The sequence below is a fragment of the Chamaea fasciata genome, unplaced genomic scaffold (assembly GCF_029207755.1).
Source record: "Chamaea fasciata isolate MVZ Bird 193981 ecotype frontalis unplaced genomic scaffold, bChaFas1.0.hap1 SCAF_6, whole genome shotgun sequence".
Classification (NCBI taxonomy): domain Eukaryota; kingdom Metazoa; phylum Chordata; class Aves; order Passeriformes; family Sylviidae; genus Chamaea; species Chamaea fasciata.
The window spans coordinates 45159457-45168606 of record NW_027094091.1 but is presented as its reverse complement, the minus strand read 5'-3'; the positions used below and the strand labels follow the sequence as shown (position 1 = coordinate 45168606).

The 9150-nt window shown below is 41.1% G+C and overlaps 1 protein-coding gene across 2 annotated transcripts in view; it reads left to right on the top strand.

The window, feature by feature from the left end:
- Positions 1-5403: 5403 nt before the first annotated feature.
- The window catches only part of CSGALNACT1 (chondroitin sulfate N-acetylgalactosaminyltransferase 1), a 40590-nt gene continuing 36843 nt past the window's right edge, over positions 5404-9150 (top strand). For both annotated transcript variants that reach the window (XM_066186211.1, XM_066186210.1), the window contains exons 1-2: positions 5404-5560; positions 6058-6126. The gene's annotated coding sequence lies outside the window, so the exon portion shown is untranslated. The remainder of the gene's footprint in view (positions 5561-6057; positions 6127-9150) is intronic.

Genomic DNA, 9150 nt, shown 5'->3' with positions numbered 1-9150 from the left:
TGGCTCCGCCCCGGCCGCCGGGCGGCGCGCATGCGCCACGGCGCTGGCCGAGCCGGGCCCGGCCGCACTTGCGCCCCAGCCCGGCCCTGCGCGGTCGCGGAGCGCGATCGCTCGGCCACGTCTCGGGAGCGGGGAGGGATTGCCTTTCTGCGGGACCGGACCGAGTAAAATCACTGATGTCAGCGGCACTGGAGCGCTGACTTCCTGGCGTCGCTGCAAGTCAAAGCCCACTCTGAAAGTGCAAGGCATTGCTGCCTGGGCTGGTGCGTCTCTAAAGTTCTTAGAGTCCACTACTAAGGTCACCACAGGCAAATGCGAAGGAAGAGCAGGACCTTTCACCGCAGATGTACATCCACCTTTCGACAGCTTGGAACTGAGTCTTGCTTCTTATCATTAGGTTTTAGTGTTAGGACGCTTGATTACAAACATAAGCCTTTATGTTGCTTAGTAGGAATTCTGTTTCTTTCCTTTGTCACTTTCTTGTGCTCCTTTCAAGTAGGCTCGCTCTTTCTGATGTTGCAACAGACCTCATACACTTTGCACTTGGGGACTTCCTCTGAACAAACCCATGAATCTACACATCTGAGAGTTAGTGCAATAATCCCTTCAGCAAAGAGTTTTAACAGACTTGTAACGTCTCTTACAGGTAGAAGGCGAGGTCCTCGCTTTCCTGCTCAGGTGACTGTGGCCATTCAGAGAGGTGACAAAGGCACAGCAGAAAGTCAGTCCCTCATCAAACATGCCTCCTCCTCTCCTGCTCTTGCTATCGAACTACAAACTGCCGTAGGATGGCACACCCCTGCAATCCCCTGCAAGTGCAGCAATGTTAGTCACTGGCCAGTGCATAGGTCTACCCAGAGCCCTTCCCCGTGTTCCTGTGCAGATGTATACAGCCAAATTTGATTGAATAATAATAATTCAATAGTTTTACACTGTAGGACTGAATATGGTAATAAAGTTGTGTATTCTGTCTCTTTGGAAACTGCCCACAAGACCTGATGGGCTGGTTGGGATTCCCCATATGCTGCTCGTGAGGCCAGAATCAGAATGCTGCAGGAATGAAATGGATGGCAGGGGATTACCAAAATGTCTGAAAATTAAGGGATGTGTTAGGAGTGCCCTGAAAAATTGCTGGTGCAGAATCATCCCTAAGACATCAGCTAGGCAGGGAGATGGCAGTTTTTGAATCAGTTTCACAAGGTCTCCTGAAAGCAAGATGTTGCTGTATTTAATCCACTAGGCAAGGGGGAATACTTCCAACAAATTAGAAACACCTTTTATTTTTTTTTTTCTTCTGTGTGTGCCTGTGTCCTCTGGATGCTGGATTTTTTTTTTTTTAATTTCTTTTAAAGCTGTAAATAATCTGGGTTTTGAGGTTTTGGTTTTTTGGTTTGGTTTTTTTTTTTCAAATGAAGTATTGCTGCCTCTTGAGGAGATTTGTTGAATCCTTGCCTCTGCATTCCTAATGCTCCATGTGTTTGCCAGTCCACTCAGTCCTTCCAGGCAAGGAGAAGTTGAGAGTCCACTTTTGTATGATACAAACAGGGTAACTTGACAGAAGAGGTCTGAAGGGGACATAGACAAAGGTGGTTGAGGCTCGGAAGAGTTTAAACATAAGAAAGGACTTACATTAAGGCTGCCCAACTCCTGGACTTAGGAGATAAAACTGTTTGCTCTGTGATCCTCACATAAATACACGGCAGGCAGCAGGATCAGACTTGCAGGGGACTGGGACAACTGATTCCACTGAGCAAGTAGGAAATACCACCAATTTCATTTGTGGATGGGAGGACAAGGAACACTGTGGTTGTTCAGAATATGGGCACCGTGTCTGCAACAGGTGACATAGGACTAGTATTTGAAGGTACTTGGAACATAAACTACAGTTTTTAGCCAGGCTGACAGTTTAGAGCCCCTGCTCTACTAAACTTGAACTACTGATGTGCCTATGGCACTGCATGCTCATCTCCCATTCCAGGAGCCAAGCATGTGGGTGGTGGTGGGCTATGCCTGTCAGGGTCTGAACCTTCCTCTCCACTTAATGTGACATTCCTGAGTTCTTGTGCAGATTGTGCTGTTTTGATTTCCACAGTGCAGGACATGCTGAATCTCAACGTTTTAGCCAGACAATTGGAAGTGCACACAGCCTCCTTCCTGCAGGAATACAGGACTCAGCTGAAATGCCTACATGCCTTGTTTTTCAGGAAGAAGCTTTGTGACCTTCTATAGCAGGAAAGAGGCAGCACTGACCTCAAGGCAGTGGTGAAGGTTGATTTTTCCCTGGGAAGATTTCTTGAGGAAGGCCTATGAGTAACAGAGATAATGCTTGCTATGGATTCAGGCAGTGTAGCTGATGCAGCACAGGGACAGATACATGATGTGTGCAAAGGCCATAATTGTAGACCTTGATAGTTGCACTTCAAATTCCTTCTGCACCACAAAAGCAAGTCTCCATGAGCCAGGAGAGTGTCTGGAAGGTGTTAAGTTGGCACTTGGCAGCAGCAAAGGGCTTTGAATGTCATTCTCCACCTTCTACATTTCTGGATCAGTATAATCCCAGCAGATAGCATCCATTCTGGATTTCCTGGCTTGGTGCCAGAGGCTGCTGTCACTTACACAGGACTGGTGTATTAACAACAAACCCTAAGGGCGCATAGGTTGGTTTAGGTTGGTTTTTAGGTATGGGATAAAGTGGTCTATGATGTGGCAGAGCAAAGGCTGGGATAACTGCTGTGCTAAATGGTGTGGGCTTGAATTGATAGGCACTCCTTAGGCCTGGGGAGCAGGAGTTGATGTCTGGCATGGGTAACAAGGAAGCTAAAGGTTTGCATGATACTGAAAAGATTTGAAAAATGTCATCTTCTTAACATCTTCTGAGTGAGGCCTTGGAGAAAACAATCTATATTGAGCTAGCAGTGTGGTAGAGTCTACACAAAAACTAGGGATCATGCAAAAGCTTTTGTTATTTTGTAGATTTTTTTAGTCAATTCTGTGTCCTTTGCTTTGTGCAGAGGAATTTCTATAGCTGACATTAGTTTTCTGGGCTTTCAGCCACTCAGAATTCTCAGTGTCTTCTTTGTCCCTTGAGGCTGAAAGACACTAAATTGAGATTGGATGACCCATTGGATAGATAAGAAGGGAAAAAAAAAAACCAAAAGGCGATTGGGAACCCAAGAGTAGAACAGCAAGGTATGTGTGGGAACCAATACAACCCTCTCCATAAAGTGATATGACCTCATAGATGGCAATATCATTACAAATGCTTTTGTTTTATGTTTTAGCAGGTCTGGTAGCTTCTCTCAGAATGACAGAATGGAGATCTGTGACTCTGAAACTGCGGTTGACAGTTGAATCCAAATTATGGCTTCAAAACACTGAAGTTGGCCACAATCCACTTAATTTCTGTAATAGCCTAAGGCAGCTTTTAATAATTGACCTCATTTTCACAGAATCAAAATACTTTAGGTTGAAAGGGACATCAGGACATCATCTGGTCCAGCCACCTGCTCAGCATGCAAATCAATCTACTTTTATTATGCAAAAATAAACCAAAAATCCATTTCAAGAAAAGAACAAATATTACCAGTTTCCTTCAGCCTGCAGTTTGACAGTGATGAGTGGTGGAGAGTCTGGATTTATAGGGGGAAACATTTAGGTAATCTCATGAGCAGGTATTATTATTAATATGAGATGTGTTAAAATACTTGCCTAGCTTTTAGATCTGGGAAACTGAACCAGATTGTAATTATCTTCCACACAGCACAGACAGAATTATTAATCACTCTGCTCTCGTATGGCCAAATCTACGCCCATATGACTCCAGTGACACTACAGCTGGGGCTTTGGACACAGTGAGTTATCTGGTGTTGTGAGAACACAATAAAGCAGCACACTGCTTAGTGCACAAATAGGACCTTGCATTAAATTTACAGGATTAAAAGCTTAGAAAATCATGTATTTTGCTTCTAAGTTGGAGGTACTTTTTGCAGAAACAGTCTGTCATTTATGGGAACACTTTTCAGGAGAGAAATTCATTTTCACCTGGAAGGATTTCAAGTGAAGCTGTTAAACCAGCAATTTTTCCATATAGAAGTTCACTAAGTAGAGAAAGAACACAGCTAGAGAGAATTTAACTCCTGTATATACTTCATTTCCTTCTGCTGCCTTCCCACATATTCAGGCTCATAACGTCCTTGTGGCAACTCTGAAAGATATATAAATAGAAGAGAAATTCTAAATTAACCAGCTGCATATGTTTGTCCCCACTTTTAATTCTGCAGTCACATTGAAAAGTGCATTCCACAGTTTGTGTTTTCCTTTTTCTATTCCTGTCCTTTACCAATGCCATTCTTCCATGCAAGTTCTTTCTGCTCACATGTTGCAGGCACTCATCGCCTTGTCATCTGGAGTGGCACACATCTCTAAAAATGTTGCTGTCTGCAACCTCTTTTTGGGAAAGCCATCATGGGTTCCCTTTGTAGGCAGTGAAGCCCAGAAGGCAGTTCAGTGGACCAGATGCAGGTTAGAGTAGGTTGAACTGTGCTCTGAGTGCCTTTGCTTAGGTCTCCACGGCTTGTAAAAGGGATGCAAGATGGTGTCCTCACCTGCAGAGATCTGTGTGGCAGTTCCCTGTATGTGGTGATGAATGTGGCTTTACTAATGTTTAACCAGGTTGCTCGGTGTCTTTACTTTGTTCACCATATGTGCACGGGTTCAGCCTCTAAAGATGTCCTCAGTGATGCAGCTGTCATTCCCGGGAGGGACAGTTCACTTATCCCACGTAGCTGCAGCCTCTGGTGGCTCTCCGAGCTCTATGCACTACACACAAAGCTAGGCAGCAGCATGTGACCACTGATTTCCTTTAATCATAGAGCACTGCTGGGGCTACAACGTCCCAGTGGAACTGCATTAGAGGTTTTCTCTCTAAGTACTGTGCCTTTCAGGATTGCTTTCCAACAGCACACTGAATGGTCTAAGTGGGGAAGGGAGTTTTAGCAAGCAGTCAGTCATCAACAGCATCCTGCTCTTAAGCCAAGGTAATGATGGCTAGTTTGAGTGTGCCTGCATTTTCCCCAAGTGTGTGCAGGTCTGCTCCCTCAATGCAGGTATGTATGTGTGCAATTGCCCTCATCATGTGCAGCCAAGCCAAGAGAACAGTATGTTTACAGAAACTGTCCTTAAGAGCGATTGCCTCTTGAAGGAGTAGAGCCCATATAAGAGGAGTGGGACTGTCTCCAGCCAGCCCTGGGAGACGATGCAGAGAGCATATTGAAAAGCTGTCTTCAGCAAAAGCTTGCCAGTTTAACAACTCTGTTCACTGTTCCTATTGCACAGTGGGCTCTTTGACGCAACAGAAAGAGCTGCGTTTTTTTTTTTTTTTTCTTTTTTTTGCTTCCTCTTAAATCCGCCTGGCCAATTTAAAGCTTGTGGATATTTCTTCCCCCTCGGGGAAAGCTTATATGAGGATTTTCTTTTTTAACAGTTCATTCCGTGAAACCATTTTTTTTTCCTTGATTGCTGTTAGAAAATGTTGGAGCTGAACATAAGGCTTTCATTGCAGGTCAGTGACTGAACTCTTGACCAAAGCATTTAACATTTGAGTGTCGCTTTAGTAAGCACTGTAGTTTGGGAGGAAAAAGCAAGTTAATAAGGCTGTATCGTGTGAGCCCATGTGTGCCTACTACTGGAATAGGAGTCTTTATAGGAGTCTTTTTACGTCTTCAGTGTCCGAGTTCTGTGTGGATGAATTTACAATCTTCCTTTTGTAGACAAATGTATTGAATTAATATTTTAGTGAGAATTGAGGTAATATCACAGTTAAGTCTATATTATCTAATTCCTGAATGTCTCTACTCCCTTGAAATGCAATAAATCATACTGTGAATTTCAAATATGAAGTTCTTGCCTTTTTATTTTGCAAGGATTGTCTTTTTGAGTTTTAATGTTTTTTTTCTTTTTTACTTCTTTTCTGCATGCTTTACTGGGAAGCATGTTATTGCTGGGCACATGCTCTCTGCAGGGAAGATAGTTATTCGCTATTTTTTATTTCTTCTCTAGATTGCTATCAAGGGAACTAAGAAAGGATATAGGCATATTGTTAATCTCTCTCTTCAAGCTGTATTTGAGGTAAGGCAATTTTTTATCCTTATCTCTGAAATTAAAAATATGAAGAAAATGCAGTATTTATTTTCTTTATAGATACTAAGATTATCCTGTTGCTATTTGGTTTTCATATTGATAAAATGTGTTTATACTTGTCACAAAACTGTTCCTTGTTTATGTGACACTTAAATCCTGTATTTTATTTCAACATTATCTACTACATATCTTCATGTTCCTATCAGCTTCTGTTCTCTGGATCAATGAAGACCATTCTTTGTAATTGCTTTGGTTTTGTCCTCTATCACATTGTGTGGGAGTGAGTGGATTTCTTGCCCTGGGTGGGCAATTCTTATGCAAACTTTGTAAAACTGAGTTTCAAATAGTTTCCACTGTGAATCACTTTCCTTGTAAGAGGATGACTTTTATGGTAATGTTTAACTTGAGTAGAATTGTTTTCAAACATATACAAAGTATTTTTGTGTATTCTTTTTTAAGAGCAGTCCAAATAAAATAGTAATTCATGTCAAGCTGTTTTCTTCCTTGTCTTTCTGGTATATAGCTTCAAAAGGTTGAAGCATCATTTATGAGCATCAGAATAGCTGAAAGGTGTCACTGCAACATTCCCCAATGCAACTGCATTGAAAATGGATTTGTGTGGGAAATCACTGTTGGTGGGTTAGGATTAGTGCACAGGGAATTAGAAAATACTACTTCTTGTTCATATTCCTTTTCGAGCAATTTAAGAGCTTGCCATTCAAGAGATGTTAATTTTTCTTTTCTGTATCAAGGTTACAGTTTTTATAATTCAAGATTTTGCTCATGCTTTCTACAGTTTCCTCATTATTTATATCAATACATTTGAATATTTGGGGCATCTCTTAAAGGGGAGTCTGCATCTTTTAAGGCAGACATGCTGTACTGCATGTCCAGAAACACTTCTGATTTAGCAAAGTGTTTTAAATCAATCGTATTTGGCTCTTCACATCTCTGAAGCTGTTTGGTGTTTGAATTCCACCTAGTGTTAGCTCCATTCAGAAGTATCCTTTAACAGTTTGTTGAGAGGTTTTTTACTTGGGATGGGATAAGGAATGATAGAGGGTAGAGTTACAAAGTTGCAGTAAACCATTTTTAATTTTGTAGAACAAAAATATTTACTGTAAGCATTTACAATGCTTAAATTAGTAAATTAATTCTAAGGTGTTTTAAAACCTATTGAGGCTTAACTTTCTTTAATCAACATTACACCAAATCTTATTATTTTCTGTCATCTTATTTTTGAGTTATAAATTCACATCCTGTCAGAGTGCAAATATACACTTTATGTCTGCAACCTGTTTTCTACTGTCAAGAAAAATTCTCCCTTATTCCCTGTTGTTAAAGTTATCTCAAGTTGAATGTTTCTTAAAAAACTTAAAATTAAGAAGTATAATAAACTAATGCAGTCTTTGTATAACATGCTTTCTGAACCTTTTTCTAAAAAAATTAGATAGGATCTCTGATCCACCATCACTGGCAGAGGGTGTATTTGGCTTCCCCCCTTCCTTTCTGATCTCTGGTTTGTGTGGTAGCCAGTCCTGCTTTTCAAAAACAATCTTATTAGAACCCCACCATGGTGTGTTGACATTTCTATGGACATTACTTTGCCAGAAAACATGAATGGGGAAGGAAGATAAGTGATGTGAGTGGCTTGGTGTGTTCTTTGGGATCTTTGGAGTTGATGCAATATCTTCCTGGATTCTATCCTTCATGGATTTGATGCAATGTCTTACTGGATTCCATCCCAACAGTTACTGGAAGGTATTTGTTTGTCCTGATGTTTGTGGTGTCAACTTTCTACCTAGTCAATGTGGCAGAGTTCATGGCTTGCTATATTTCTCCTTGCATGCCCTGAACTGGGTTCCAGTTACCTGGTTAACTGGGTGCTTATATTCTTACCCTTGTGACCTGGTCTGTGTCTTGCCATAGTAAGAAAAGGCTAGCTGATCTAAACCATGCACAAGTCAAGACAGGTTAAGAGGAAATCCTCTATGAACTTTTGTTTGTAATAGTTAAGATCAGCAACGCGCTTAGAAACACTTATGAAAGATATAGACAAAAAACATAAGGCCAAAATGCTGAATCTATTTATACCTAGCTTCTATTTTCTTTCACCCTGTCCTACTGACTTGATCCTCTTCTGACAAAATTTTCTTCTTTGCATGTACCTTACCTTTCAGGTCACATCAACTGGAAAAAGCCTGCTCACAAGCCTCCATCAGTTAGTTACCCTCTGGTGAGAGAAATCTCTGTCACACTGCATCTTTGGCCACACCAGCATACTTCAGGTCATTTTCTGATTCTTGAAGAAACTCTCATTTTTTATTCAGCTGAACTACAAAAGTTTCCAGACAGTGCAGTGTTGTTAATCTTTCATCCCCAAAACATTTCATTTCTGTCTATCCAGATAAGATGTTGTTATTGTTCTTAATGATTTCCTTGTTAGAGACTCACAGATACCTTTATTAGTGTGTTACATTCTTATACTTGACTGGTTTGTCAAAACAGGAGTAAATATCTTCGCCTCCCTTTGGGACTTAGTTTTCAGACAAAATGTCTTCATGGTGAGCTGTATTCTCTACCAATGAGCAAGTTAATATATTTAATGTTGTGCAGAGCTCCGTCTTTCTTCTGACATGGAGACAGAAAGTTGATTGTCAGAAGATAGCAGAGAGCTGTGTGGGTGTTTTTTGGTTTTTTTTAAGGTACTTCAGTTTTAGAGTCGTTACAGTTCTGGATTCTGTTTTCAGGTTCATCATCAACAGGTTTATGTGTTTTAGGCTAAACTGAACTATGCTAGCCCTATTCCATGCCAGTGGGAATGTTCCTAAGAGTACAGTGGCATTGAACATTGTTTAAGGATTATCAAGTTCCAACCCCCTGCCATAGGCAAAGACACCTTCCACTAGGTCAGGTTACATTGTCTTGATAACAGAAAAACGTTACTCAGTCACTTGAACATGGGCATCATCCTCCTAAAGTAACAGAACAGTGATAGAAACTCTACTGAAG